We start from the raw sequence: 14,111 nt of genomic DNA, 5'->3' as shown, positions 1-14,111 counted from the left end.
TGTCCAACTCTTTGTGACCCCATGGACTGTAGCCTGCCAGCCTCCTCTGTCCATGGGATTCTCCAGGCAAGAGTAGTGGAGTGGGTTGCCATTTCCTACTCTAGGAGATCTTCCCGACCCTGAGATGGAACCTGGGTCTCCTGAATTGTGGGCAGATTCTTTACCATCTGAGCCACATGGGAAGTGCTAAATCCTTGTCCAAATGATGGTGACAGTCTATTCACAGCTGTAAACGAGCAAAGGGAAAACGTGCTGTGGATTTTACTCAGATGTGTTCAAAGAGGTACCCTCACCTCTTGTCCTCAGTCTTGTCCGTTGATTCTTTCCTTCGAGTTCAAAGAGCATCAGGTTCCACCCTAATCTCACGCGTTAAAAATGAGGTCTCCTTCATCTCTCAGCTTCCTCGCTCGCTCTCTTGTTGACTGAAAGTATTCATTTAGCACCACTGGGGTCTGAGCAGGATTCCAGGAATATCACACACAGTTTATTCCTCGTGGAGCGAGGTTGATGGAACACCTTCTACACCCCGGAAGTTATTCCTTCATTGGCCTGCAGGCACTATTTATACCCCCTTCAATATTTTCTTGCAGTTAACAAGGCATTTTTATATGACAGCATTAGATTGTTTAAATATTGGCTTCCATGGTCAGAATATTTTAAAAATTCTGCTTCCTCTTGGTTGAATGTAGTTTTGTTCAGTGACGTTTGGATGGCTGCTGGGGACTCTCCCAGCCACTTTCCCCACCTCCGTGGCTCTCCTCACTTCCCGAAGCCCTGTAACCTGCCCTCACCCGCTGCCCTGCGTGCCCAGCTCTCCACCGCAAAGCGGTTTCCAGGAGGCAAGCCTCTCTGTCTGCTCCTCTCTCCCTGCACCCAGCAGGATGTCGGGCTTTGGGGGGCCTCTTTCTAGTTGGGACCGTGGAAACCTGCACGGTGACAGGCGATACAGAGGCGCTCTGCTCACTCCAGGGCCAGGCCATCGGGGATCATCTCAGCTGTTTTCTGCATGAAACATGTGGGAGTCGGGTCACAGCTTCAGCGTGCCTCATGTTGAAAGTATGTTTTCCTAATGACCACGCTGTCTTTGAAAAGTAAATTGGTAAACTGGCTTTCGTGATTTCACAGAAAGCTGTCTTTCATTATGAACTTAGAAGAGAATAATCGGAAGATGGCCAAGTGGGATATTTTTAAAACCCAACCTGCACTGACCAGAAAGCCCAGGGATTGCTCATGGAAAAGTCGTGACTCTGAGGGAGTCTTGGCTCCTCCTGTTCACTGCAGGCTCACGGGGCCAGCAGCCAGGGGCTGGGGAGAAAGCCTCCGGCTTTGCATGGCGACTGAGGAGGGGCGCCCGGAGCCCCGGCCTGCGGAGGGGGCACTAGGGTCCGCCGGGGGAACCGCCCCTGGAGCCCATCGCCTGCTGGGTCCTGGAGACCGAGGCTGCCTGCTGTCAGCACGTGAGCAAGGTGAGAAGTCATCATTAAGCAGATACTGAGGCTAGACTGAACGGCCTGAGGGCAGGACCTGGTGCACACGGCCAGCCCACGAAAGTGGTCGGTGAGAGATTGTTCACTTGGGTTGAGGTTACCACCTCCAGGTGGCTTAGCTTTGTCTTTCTACGAAGGAGTCATCTTGAAAAGTATCTTGCGATCCGCCTTTCTCATCAAAACAGTTACTAGATTCACTCTGAACCAGATGCTATTTGGCAGGTGCAGAGAGGACACAGGGAAGATGCCAAATGGATGGTGAACTTGAAGATCTCGAGTGTCCCCTGCCAGGAAAGTCAGCAGCACTCCTACGAGAAAACACCATTACTCACCTAATGTAATTCATAAAGTCCCAAATGAAATAACAGGTACTTCATAGTGGTTCTCAAACGTGAATGTGTCAAAAAGATTCAAAACAACATTTTAAAAACACATTTCCAAGCACGATTCTAAACATGTACATGTACATGTGCATGCATGACACACACATGTGCACACATACACACACAAGCATGTGGACGCACATACATTTACCTACGTGCATATATGCAGATACACACCCACACATGTCTATGTGGGCGTGCACACACACATATACAAGCATATGTAATTTGTTTTAGGACGTTTCAGACGGAAGTGTTTACATTTGTGTGACCACAAAGGCCCCTCGGTTGGCTGGTCTCGGAGGCCTGCAGCATAAGGGGTGCTGCAGAGGGCCTGGCCAAGTCCCTGGGTTTCGGGGGCAGAGGACGCCGAGGGGCAGGAGACCCAGAGCCTCTCCAGCACACGTGGGGCCACTCCTTGCAGGTTCCTGGCGGCGCAGTGGTGACTGTGGAGGAGGAACCAGCACCGTGTGTCGGACACAGCGGAAGCGATTCCCATCCACAAGCTCACAAATTCCCATCCTCTTTGCTGTGCGGCCAGGAGATCTGAGCTTCAGAGTCATCGATACCCACTCAGGGCCTCACTGTCTGTTGCTGGCAGGGCTCTAGAGGCTCTGGGCCTCGGCGCATCCACCCCCGGCCCCACATGGTCAGTGCGGGGCTCTGAGCTCAGGTGTGGATGTGAGTGGGCAGTACCGTCTGTGGACCCGTGGGGTTCTAGGGGTGGGGTGTGTGTCCTGATCCCAGAGCTGGTCGTACAAGTACCCGTGTTTGCTTATCAAGCTGCAAATTCCTGATCCGTGTGCGCTCTACAGAGTGTAGGTCTATCTCAGTAATTAAAACAAAAGAACAACTTTTCCTCAGAACCAGACTTGGGAGTTAGAACAAACCAGTTCATTCATGACAACAGGCTTCTGGACTGCGGCCCACTCTCGAGCAGAAGCGACAGTGAATGTGCTGGAGACACGCACGCGGCCCCCAGAGACCGAGTGACCTCACCCCCGTGCAATGCTAGAGCACGCGAGTGTCCTCTCGCTTCATAGAGATGAGAACTCCCACTGATGGGGTGGCCAGGGCTGCTCGTGAATTGATAATGGGGTGACTTGAGAAACGGGCCCACAGCAGGAAATGTATTTTCGTAGAAAACTGATGAGAAATGTGGACTGAGGGGAAATGAAATCAGTGGATCCTTTGTAAAGTCCATAAAAGTCACAGCAGAAAACTGCTGTTCTAGTCATTCTTCAACTGAAACCTAACCCTAGGTAATTCTGCAATGATTACATACTTGGGGAATCCTGTGTAATTTTGAGTCCACACTGTCTGAGGCCAGGATCTGAGGCATGATCTTAAGGGAGAAGCCACCACGTTTTTGCAAGCAGGACCTGGGCAGAGGGACACAAAGTCATGGTTTCTCATTGAACTTACTAACGAGCGTTTCCGTGGAAGAACCGTCTTGGTGGGAGGGTGACATGGCAGGGTCAGCCCCTTCCCGGCCGCAGCCGAAGATTAACTGCATTTATTCCATCCCTCAGTTGCACCTTGTATATACAGATGGATTTTGGAAGGAATTCAAGCATGTGTTTATCCTTAGCTCAATCTTGGATGAACTCTACGATTGGAGAGAAAGGATTTTCTGTGCATAGATATGAAAAAAATGAAACCAGCTGAAATCACCACTGGAAATAAATCTTTCACCAATGGCATTAATGAAAAGAAGTTCTCTTGTTTTTGAGAAAAATATGATTTGAAATAAGTGGCAGGGGTTTTCAGGGTCCTGAACTCCTGGTTTTCCCTCTGTAGGAGCATTGTCAGAGTTTGTAATCGATTACTTGATTTTGCAATCTGAAATCAACGCCTTTTCCTCTGAGATAGGTAAGTTCCAGGGACGATGCCTATCTTGTTCACAGATCGTCTCCAAGCCTGGGACAGTCTGGGGGCTGTTATCAGGAAGTTTTCAAATCTGGTTAAGATACTGGGTGAGAGCCTGCTGAGAGGGGTGGATGGCAGTGCCCTGGGTGTTACCCAGACCTCCAGGATGCAGTGGCCCTCAAGCCTAAGGAGCGTCTAACGGGGTTGGGGAGAAAAGGCTGCTGTGTAGGACAATAGTACATAATACAGAAGAGACTGGGCGAGGGCGGGATGAGGATAGACGGGGGGCTCTGGGGAACTTTCCAACAAGGGAGCAGCAAAAACAAAAGCCAAACGGGCCTTCTGGAAGACAGTGAGACTCCTTGTGGACTTGGGGGAGGGCCGAAGCCAACTGCAGGTGTGGGTAGTTATGGACAGGGTGGTGCCAAGCTGTGAGCCTGCCCTGACCTGGGCAGGCTAGGAGGCCGCTGCAGGTTTAGGATCAAGTGTCACAGTGGATCCAGGGTGGATTTTAGGGTGAAAGTCCAAACCTGCAAGTCAAGGTCAGAAGCAACGGTGTAAACAAGTCTTATCTGTTCGGATGGCAGCAGTCTGGGACATTTGGATGGAAGAACTCATTTTGCCATCTGGTGTGGATAATATGGGAATGAAGCACAGAAAAGCTGACTTGCAGAGCTTTAATGATTTTGAAAATGATGTTCCATCCACAGGAGCCTCGTGATTTTGAAAATGATGTTCCATCCACAGGAGCCCTGGGGCAGCCACCATAGAACTGAGGAAGAGCAGAGAAAATAGTGGGCTTGGCTTTAAAGATATTGCATTTGTGTGCGACTAAAGCTTCCTAGCAAATTGTGTGGCGGTCACAAGTCATCTATCCCCTGATTATCATTATTTTTATTTAGACACATTGTCTGCCAGCTCAGATGCCTTGTGGCTCAAAGTTTTGTGATCTTATGATACATCAAATAGACAGTTGCAGGAGGAGTACACGGCTGGGGGAAGCTGTGAGAGCAGATGAGCTCTTGTGGGGAGGACAGAAGAGAGAGGCAGAGACCTAAGCTGAAGCTGGCAGTCAATGCAGATGGAGTGTTTGTGAAAGCAGAGTCTGTTTAAATTTGGGAGGATTTACAGCGAGAGGATAGAAGGGCTGGACTGCTTTACACAACTGGACATTTGAGAAGGGCTGTACTGAGGGTGAATTTAGCTCATGGAAGAGCGACTTGTACACAACTGTGTTAACAAAAAGGAAAGAAAAGAGAAAACACGCTGATGGAGAGAAAGGACCATTGACACTGACACCCTGCTGGCAGAGGCTCGACTTGGATCAAAACTTAGTGATAATGGCTCTTTTTTCCTACTATCCATTTCCAAAAATGTGCAAATAAGCGAAATTTCTAGCTTTGTAGCCCAAGTCCCTCTCAGAAGCCAGGGGATGATTAAAGTGCCTGGTAAGTGTGCTCAGATGCAGCTGGGAGGATGTGACCTTACGCTGCTGACTTACTAAGAATACCCGCCACGGGGAGCCATGCCAGTGTGAAGCCAGGCTGTGCCTGGGGCCAGAAATCTGTGTTCACGGCGTGTGACCCAGGAACTGCATTTGTCCCAAAGCAAACACTTTATCTGACTCTGTGAAAGACTCCAGAAGTTGGATCCCTAAGAGAAGGGGCCCCTCTCTGGACCCATGTGGCAGGATCGGTCTCACTATGTCCTTAGGACTGGCCATGCCAGCTGTGTGGACGCAAATCTAGGAGGGAGACAGGCTGAGTGCGTCCACTGCTGCTTGGTGAGGACAGAGCCATCTTCCCGAGGCTGCTTGTAATTCTGAACTCAGAGTCTGTGAACGTGCTTGGTGACCTATCTCGTCCCCCCTCGGATATAGTTTCCCTGGCCAGTTTCCTGAATCACTGGTACATGTCTATGGGCCTCCTCCTCCCCCCAGGGTCCAGGGAGCTAGGACTCATAGTCCTAGCTTCTACTATTTACTTGGGCATATCAGAGATGTGTCTAATAATACAAATAACATGAACAAAATTGATGTAAATTACAGCTGTGTAATCTCATTTATAGTAATAGCTTCTCATATTAATATAAAATTAACCATTTTGTTAAATTTACCTTAATTTATGAATTAAGCTGTGTTTAATGTTGTCTGTAGCTAGCATTTCTTCTAGCTTGCACGTGTTTGCATCCCTGGTACACTGTAGGCTTCCCTAAGTACTCCTCCTTGTAGAGAAGATGAGATTTGCAACTCTAGGTTTCCCTGATAGCTCAGTTGGTAAAGAATCCACCTGCAATGTAGGGGACCCTGGTTTGATTTCTCAGTTGGGAAGATCCGCTGGAGAAGGGATAGGCTACTCACACCAGTATTCTTGGGCTTCTCTGGTGGCTCAGCTGGTAAAGAATCTGCCTGCAATGCAGGAGACCTGGGTTTGATCCCTGGGTTGGGAAGATCCCGTGGAGCAAGGGAAAGGCCACCCACTCCAGTATTCTGGCCTGGAGAATTCCATGGGCTGTGTGGTCCATGGGGTAGCAAAGAGTCGGACACGACTGAGTGACTTTCACTTTCACTTTCAGCTGTAATTTGCTGTTACCCTTACTGGAGTCTTATAAAGTGGTAGTTAGGCTTGGGGGAGGGAGAATACAGTATTATTTTATGCTTTAGAAGGCTTCTGCTCCTGACCTGTGACTTTGCCAAGTGTCTATTTGTTTCCTCCATCTTGAAGTGAGACAGGTTAACCAGAATGGGCTGCAGTTGGGCAATTGTCCTCTCCTTGGCTCTGAAAAGACATGTATGTGTGTGTGCATATTCACCAGATGTGCTACTGAACTCACATGCAAAAATCTACTATTATTGACGATTCAGGAGCCAGGGAGAGGAGAACTATAGTTTTTTCTATCATTAAAAGAAAGCCAAAGCCTACTTAATTGTATCATGTGTTATACAATATTCAAGGATCTTTTTAGAACGTAGTCTAGTCAAGCATATGCAGAAATGGTGACCATTGTACTAAATGTATAGAAAAGTGACTGAATTTCTCTTGAAGCATCACCAAGTCCCTGGACATTCCTGAGAAGCTCCTAACCATTGCTCTGTTTACAAGAAAAGGATCTGAGTGTAAGCAAGACCATGTGGATGATGGTAGCACCCAGATCAGCCCTCGACCCATTCTGAGCAGTCTCTGTGCCCATGGTTTATAAAGACAACTGCTAAGTACAAGATCCACAAGGCAACTTTCAATATCTGATCTATTCACAGAACAAAAGCCAGGCATGAAATAGACACTCAACAGTATTTGCTGCAAAAGAAAAAACAATGATGAAACTTAGAGAGGTGGGTAGAAAGAGGTGTGGAGAGAGCACGGGGATGCCCCCCAGCTTCTAAGGAGAGCCAAGCACCTCAGAGTGAAGGATGCACTCCCTTCTAGCGTTAGAAAAATGGGCAGGAGCGCTATGTTTACAGAACTGGAGAAACGAGAATACAGAGTATCTGCTATAATTGACTTTGTATGTTTTGAATGAAAGTAAGACAAAGGCATTGTTTTCTTAAATGAGGAATATGACTTGGCAAGTCTCTAAGTGATGACGTGGTGCACCTAACTTGGTCCTTTCAAAAACGTTCCTCATGTCCAGTTCGGGTCACACCTGTTTGGTAGGGGCGGAGGCTCTGCTTTCCACTGTTTGAGCGTCTCTGATACCCTCGACTCCACCCCAGCACCCTCGCCACCAGGGCCTGCACGCTCTCAGCGGAGTCCACAGTGTTTGTGTTTCACGGTGCCACGTCCCCGGGATCCCAAGCCCACGGCTGCTCTCACCCTGCGCTCCCCACCCGCCTGCCTCCATATCACCAGTTGCTGTGTCCCAGCTGTGCCCCCTACGCCCTGACCCCCAAGTCTACACCCTATTGTCATCCTCTCCCAGAATTTCAGAGCGCAGCCCTACGCTCAGTTTCCTCTGGGGGAAAACAGGTAAAGGTACCCATCTCTGACAGTCTTTATGAAAATTCAACGAGTTACTACGTGTAAATTACGGGGAAATCGCCAAGCACATAACTGGTAACAACAGCTCACAACTCAGCTGCCCCAGTGACACCTCATGCTCAGCGTGTGCGGTCTCCTCAGTCCTGGCTGACTCTGCGAGACCATGGACTGCTGCCCGCCAGGCTGCTCTGTCCGTGGGATTCTCCGGGCAAGAATACTGGGTGGTGTGTGTGTGGGGGGGTGTTGCCATGCCCTCCTCCAGGAAATCTTCCTGACCCAGGGATCAAACCCACGTCTCTTATGTTTCTTGCATTGGTAGGCATGTTCTTTACCACTAGCATTACCTGGGAGGCCCCTTGCACTCAATATTTCAAATTAAAGTCATCATTATCCTCAGAGATTGTGCACCTAGGGAATTATCCATCTCAGCTGATCATGTCTTCACTCATTGGATGACCCAGACTGAGAGTCACTGATGAGTTACTATTGACTACTCCCCTTCTCTCCACAGCCAATAAATTACCAAGTGTTATTAATTCTGGGTTACAAGTATATTTTGCTTTTATCTCTCTATGTCAACCTCCTCACCATCTCTTGGGTTTCTCCATAATGTGCTAGATTAACCAATACCTTCCAATCAGCCCCTCCAAACCAGGCAAGTCTCTCTCAAACTGTATTTCTATAGAAGTCAAAATTACAAGTCTGACTCACTTATTATCCTTTGTCCTTTTCATCACTTTCCCATGATTTTTAGGATAAATCAACAACTCATTGGCATGGCCTTGTCCCTGTCCCTCCCATGCACCTGACCCTGATCACCACACTTGGCTCCTCTTCTCCAACGTGCATATGATTATTTAACATTTGATACTTGGCGCTTATTTTCAAATGCATTTTTAATAGCTCTGTCTCCTCTTTATATAATATATGTCTTGCTTTTCCCATCTTGCTAAGTTTTTATCACCCTCTATTTTCCCATATCGCCTGTTCATTAAAGACACAAAGATGGGGTGTGTGTTGCAGTCCAGCTATCAGACCACTAAGGCTGGATACTTTAATATAGGAGAGCAGACATTTTTGCTCTTAGAAGTAAAAGTTTTCTCATCTTCTCTTCTGTTTGGACGCATCTTTAACCAAGTACTAGATTCTTCGCCTTCTAACCTCCTCCAATATTCTTGTGCCCAATCTTTAAAGTTCTATTTTTTGCTTACACAGAACATTTTAGCCACAATTTCATCTGAAACAAGCTCCAAAAAACACTTAGAAAACCTCACAGTCTTAACTAAATGCAGTAATCATGAAAATATTCTTTAAAAAAATAGGTTTTTTTCCATAAATAAATTCACAAATTATTCTCTTCTCTTTTCCAGGATGTAAGAAAATGTATTTCATTATTTTATCTCCCAGGATAATGCAGTTTACTGAACTATTTAAGGAAAATTACAGATAGAACTAATTCGTCACACAGCTTCTCTTCCAAAAATTTTGATAGGAGAGATCCTGTAAAAGACGTGAATAAAGTGGCAAAACCACTTCAGAAACAGGAGCCTTGGGGGAGAAGAAGGTGCAGTCATATGTTGTGCAAGAGTTTTACAAATATAAAGCAAAAGCAACGTAAAAGACATCAAAAACAACACAAAACAAAAATCTAAGAGGAGAAAGAAAGCCAGAATGGCCAGAAAGAAAAATAGAGCTCAGTGGGAAAACATCCAGTTATAGATAAGACCTCATTTTTGCTTCTTGGTGTAAATTCCAATCTCATTTTTGGGCCAAGATTTTGGGAGGGGTTTGACGCCTCTCCTTGGAGCCAGAGTTATTTGCAGAGCCATTTTTAAAAAGATAGTGCATTCTAAGGGTCATCAGTTTTCAATGAACTTTTACAAATATTTCATTTCTAAAGCATGTAGTCATATTTTTAGAGTTGGAGTTTGGGAATATTTCTGAATGTCTGTGGAATTTTCTTTCCTTCTCATGGTAGTCTTATCAAACTAAATAAAAAAGGACTTTCCCACTTAATTGTGTGTGTGTGTTTGTGTGTAGAAGAAAAAGAGAGAACAGCTCATTAAGAAGTTCTTGAAAATATGCAGGAATTTGTGATCTTCTATGAAAACATTGCTGTGTATCACTTAGCTTCTTCAAAAATAAGAAGATTAGATAGAAAATTTATCCTCACATCCACTGCTTTCGAAGGGTATTAGGAACACTAAGCTTCTCCATAATTCTCTGAAGCAACACATTTAAAAATTTGTGTATTATACTTTCTGAAACAGTTGGTAGCACATTAGTTAGATGGGCGTATGCGTTATAATAATGCCTTTCATTTTTGCCCATTCTTATGTTTATTCTAATCAAGGAATAGTTCAACAAGCATTTTAAAATAAAAAAAAATAGCTAATTCATCATTGGTCAACATATTTAGAGAAACCATATTAATTAAACAGATATGCTCTCAAAGTCCACTATGAATGCTTGGTGTTGTTTAGTCACTAAGTCACATCCGACTCTTTGCGGCCCCGTATACTGTAGCCCACCAGGCTCCTCCGTCCGTGGGATTTCCCAGGCAAGATTACTGGCGTGGGTGGCCAGGCCCGTTCCCAGGGGATCTTCCCGACCCAGGGATCAAGCCTGCGTGCCCTGCAGTGGCAGGCGGATTCTTGACCACTGAGCTGCCGGGAAGGCCCACACGCTCTGTGACACAAATGTGGTTTAAGTGCGCAAGGAAAATGTTGCGGTGTTTTGTGTCACTGAGGTGGTTTCTCACCAGCTGCCACTTACCGCAACTGTGGTGTGTAGACCTGGAGCCTCGAAGGGTGAGTGAGACGTGCAGACACGACTGTCAGATGGCGCGAAGGCTCCTGGAGGGGAGACGTGATCACAGATGGATTGTGCTGGCTCCTGCCTCTGCAGCTTGTCCCCAGATGTGTCTTTGTAGAAGTCGTTCAAGGTCACAGAAGGGTGGGGGAGGTCACGGGGGACCTCAGGACAGAGGGAAGCTAACTGGCCACACTCGATGGAACCTTAGCCCAGAGCTTATCGCGGCGGTGACAGCAAATTAAGTTAGCCTCTGCCGTTTTGGTAAATGCTGACACAGTCACAGTCATCCATGATTGCTTAACAACCGCACACTCTCTGAGTCACCCACCAGCTCCCCAGAGCCTGGAGCTAGTAACACTGTACAGACCAGAAGATTCAAAACATCTTTCTTCTTACTCAGCATCCAGAATATTAGACATAAAGCAGGTGGGAAAAGCAGTGCCTGTTTCCACAGTTGGTGGTTGTTACGACGTAAGATATTTGATGTTAGGGTATACTCTAATTCACATTCCTTACTGATATTTTAAAATAATAATACTTGATAATGGAAGTAACAAAGAATACCAAAGGAAAACATGCCCAGAGGAAGCGTTCCTGGCCTTTGAGAATATTCACAAATGGCGGCTACAAGAAGGCACCACTGGAACTTCTTGGAGGTCAGAGAGCCGCACAAGCATCCTGGGCACTGAGGCCATGTCCTGCAATACTGCCAGCAAGAGGAAGAAGCTACACAAAGAGTATCAGACTCTTCAAGGTCAAGGTGAGTGAGTTCAGCCAAGCTGTCAGCAGCAGTAGACCCGGCAGGATAGACTGGAGTCTGGAAGAGAACCAAGGGCCGAAGGAAACAATAATTTACTTATCCTGATCTGACCCCAACTTTCTGGGGAAAAAGAATAAAAACGAAAAAGGCAGAGAAGCAAGAACTGAAAAACAGACTTTGCACAGTTTTGCTTCTTTTCCTGGAGCCTGGTTTTGAGGGCCCCAGTAGGGCCGAATCCGGCCTCCCGGATCAGTCTTCTGTGGTGGGGTATTAACAGGCCAGTTCTGTTCCTGCGCTTCACCGTAGGTGTGGAGGGACCAAGGCTGCCTGAGGGGCAGCTCATTCCTATCAAAGAGCTGTGTGGCTCCAGGTCACCGTGACACCTGGTGAAGTACCTTCACTTTCCCATTTTATCCAGCAGGCTCAGAAAAGAGCTCACGTCTTCTGGGACAAACAAGTCGATCGCAACTATGAAAACATGGGACTCTCTTACATCCCAGTGTCCTTCCACAGACGATGTTTAACACATCATAAAAAATCATGAAACTTAGAAAGTAACATGAGGCTTACAAACAAGAGAAGAGAATCAGCACAGTGGCTTGCTCGGTCCAGAAATGGAACTAGCGAACAGGAGTTCAATTTTAACAACCGTTGTAATGATTGAGTAATTACTCAAGAATTTATATGAAAAAAAGGAAAGGCAGAATGAATAGACTGGGCAGAGAATAGAGAAAAACAGCTTAGGAAATGGGACAAAACAAATTCTAAATCACAAAATCACAACATCTGAAGTAAAAACGTCCCTGGGCGAGCTTAACAACAAAATGGAAAATGCTGAAGAAAGATGGATAAATTTGAAAAGAGACCTAGACAGAAACTATCCAAACTGAAGCTCAGGAAAAACCCAGATCGATGGAAGCTGACTCAAGTACTGTGTGAAGTGCTCTCACATCCGTGGTCAAGATCTCAGGAGAGGAGGAAGGGACCAGCGCAGACAGACTCTTGGAGAAAAAACAGGTAAAAATGTCTCAACTTTGGTGAAAAATAAACCTTTCTATACAAGATACCCAACAAAAGTAGAATAGATTCAAAGAAATCCATAGCTATGCACATCATAATTGTGATATATAAACAAAAACAAATCCTAAACAGAGCCAGAGAGGAGTGAAGAAATCACTCACGCCTACGGCACCTTTGGTGATGCTGAGAGTGTGAGACTAACACGGTGAAAACAGGGGGAAAAGCAGCCATTCAGGTCCACTACCCGCAAAATTATCTTTCAAAATGAAGGGAGAGAAAGTCTGTTTAAAAGAGTCTACTATCAGAGAAATTGTTCCTCAAGAAGAAAGGGACATACATCATTTCAAATAATACAAGCTGAGGGAATTTGCTGCCAGCTGAATTGTACTGTAAGAAATGGTGAAGGCGTTTCTTCGGGCAGAAGAGGAATTATCACAGCTAGCTCTTCAGGATGGATCCCAGGACTGGTAAATTTATGCATACATGTTGTTGTCTTTCAGTCACTAGGTGACGTCTGACCCTTTGCCACCCCGTGGACTGCAGCTCGCCAGGCTCCTCTGCTCGCCACGGTCTCCCAGAGTTCCCTCGGATTCATGTCCACTGAGTCGGTAATGCTATCTAACCGTCTCATTCTCTTTTTGTCCTCCTTTCCCAGCATCAGGATCTTTCCAGTGAATGGTAGGCAAAGTACTGGAGCTTCAGCATCACCATCAGCACTTCCAGTGAATATTCAGGGTTGATCTCCTTTAGGACTGACTGGTTTGATCTCCTTGAAGTCCAAGGGACTCTCAAGAGTCTTCTCCAGCACTACGGTTTGAAAGCATCATTTCCTTGTTGCTCAATCTCATTTATGCTTCAGCTCTTACATCTGCAAACGACTACTGGAAAAACCATAGCTTTGACTATACGGATCTTTGTCAGCCTAGTGGTATATCTAAGTTTGTCATAGCTTTCTTTTCAAGGAGCAAGGGTCTTCTAATTTCATGGCTGCAGTCACCATCTGCAGTGATATTGGCACCCAAGAAAATAAAATCTGTTACTACTTCCAGTTTTTCCCCTTCTATTTGCCATAGAGTGATGGGACTGAATGCCATGATATTAGCTTTTTGAAAGTTGAGTTTCAAGGTAGCTTTTTTACTCTCCTCTTTCACCCTCACCAAGAGGCTCTTCAGTTCATCTTTGCTTTCTGCCATTAGAATCCATCATTTGTATATTTGAGGTTGTTATTTCTCCCTGCAATCTTGATTCCAGTTTGTGATTCATCTAGACCAGCATTTTGCATAATATACTTTGCATATAAGTTAAATAAGCATATTTTGTTGTTGTTCAGTTGCTCAGTCATGTCCGACTCTTTGCAACCCCAAGGACTGCAGCATTCCAGGCTTCCCTGTCTTTCACTATCTCCCAGAGCTTGGTCAAAACCATCCCCAAGAAAAAGAAATGCAAAAAGGCAAAATGGTTGTCTCAGAAGGCCTTACACATAGCTGAGAAAAGAAGAGAAGCAAAAGGCAAAGGAGAAAAGGAAAGATATTCCCATCTGAATGCAGAGTTCCAAAGAATAGTAAGGACAGATAGAAAACAAAGCCTTCCTAAGTGAACAATGCAAAGAAATAGAGGAAAACAATAGAATGGGAAGGACTATAGATCTCTTCAAGAAAATTAGAGATACCAAGGGAACATTTCATGCAAAGATGGGCTCAATAAAGGACAGAAGCAGTATGGACCTAACAAAAGCAGAAAATATTAAGAAGAAGAACTATACAAATGAGCACATGCAGACATGTAAAAATACTAAGTCTTC

General features: G+C 45.8%; 1 long non-coding RNA gene across 1 annotated transcript in view; it reads right to left on the bottom strand.

Annotated features, from left to right (window-relative positions):
- Nucleotides 1-14,111, bottom strand: part of LOC145521195 (uncharacterized) — a 31,492-nt gene that overhangs the window by 134 nt on the left and 17,247 nt on the right. The window contains exons 3-5 of the long non-coding RNA XR_014065214.1: nt 10,492-11,347; nt 3,296-4,511; nt 1-1,795 (exon numbers count right to left, since the gene is read on the bottom strand). The exon at nt 1-1,795 is cut by the window's left edge and continues 134 nt beyond it. This is a non-coding gene — a long non-coding RNA (uncharacterized LOC145521195). The remainder of the gene's footprint in view (nt 1,796-3,295; nt 4,512-10,491; nt 11,348-14,111) is intronic.

The sequence above is a fragment of the Giraffa tippelskirchi genome, chromosome 9 (genome assembly GCF_054371585.1).
Source record: "Giraffa tippelskirchi isolate mGirTip1 chromosome 9, T2T-mGirTip1v1.2.pri, whole genome shotgun sequence".
Classification (NCBI taxonomy): Eukaryota; Metazoa; Chordata; class Mammalia; order Artiodactyla; family Giraffidae; genus Giraffa; species Giraffa tippelskirchi.
Note: the sequence above shows the minus strand (reverse complement) of the source record. Positions and strands in the feature narration are given on the sequence as shown.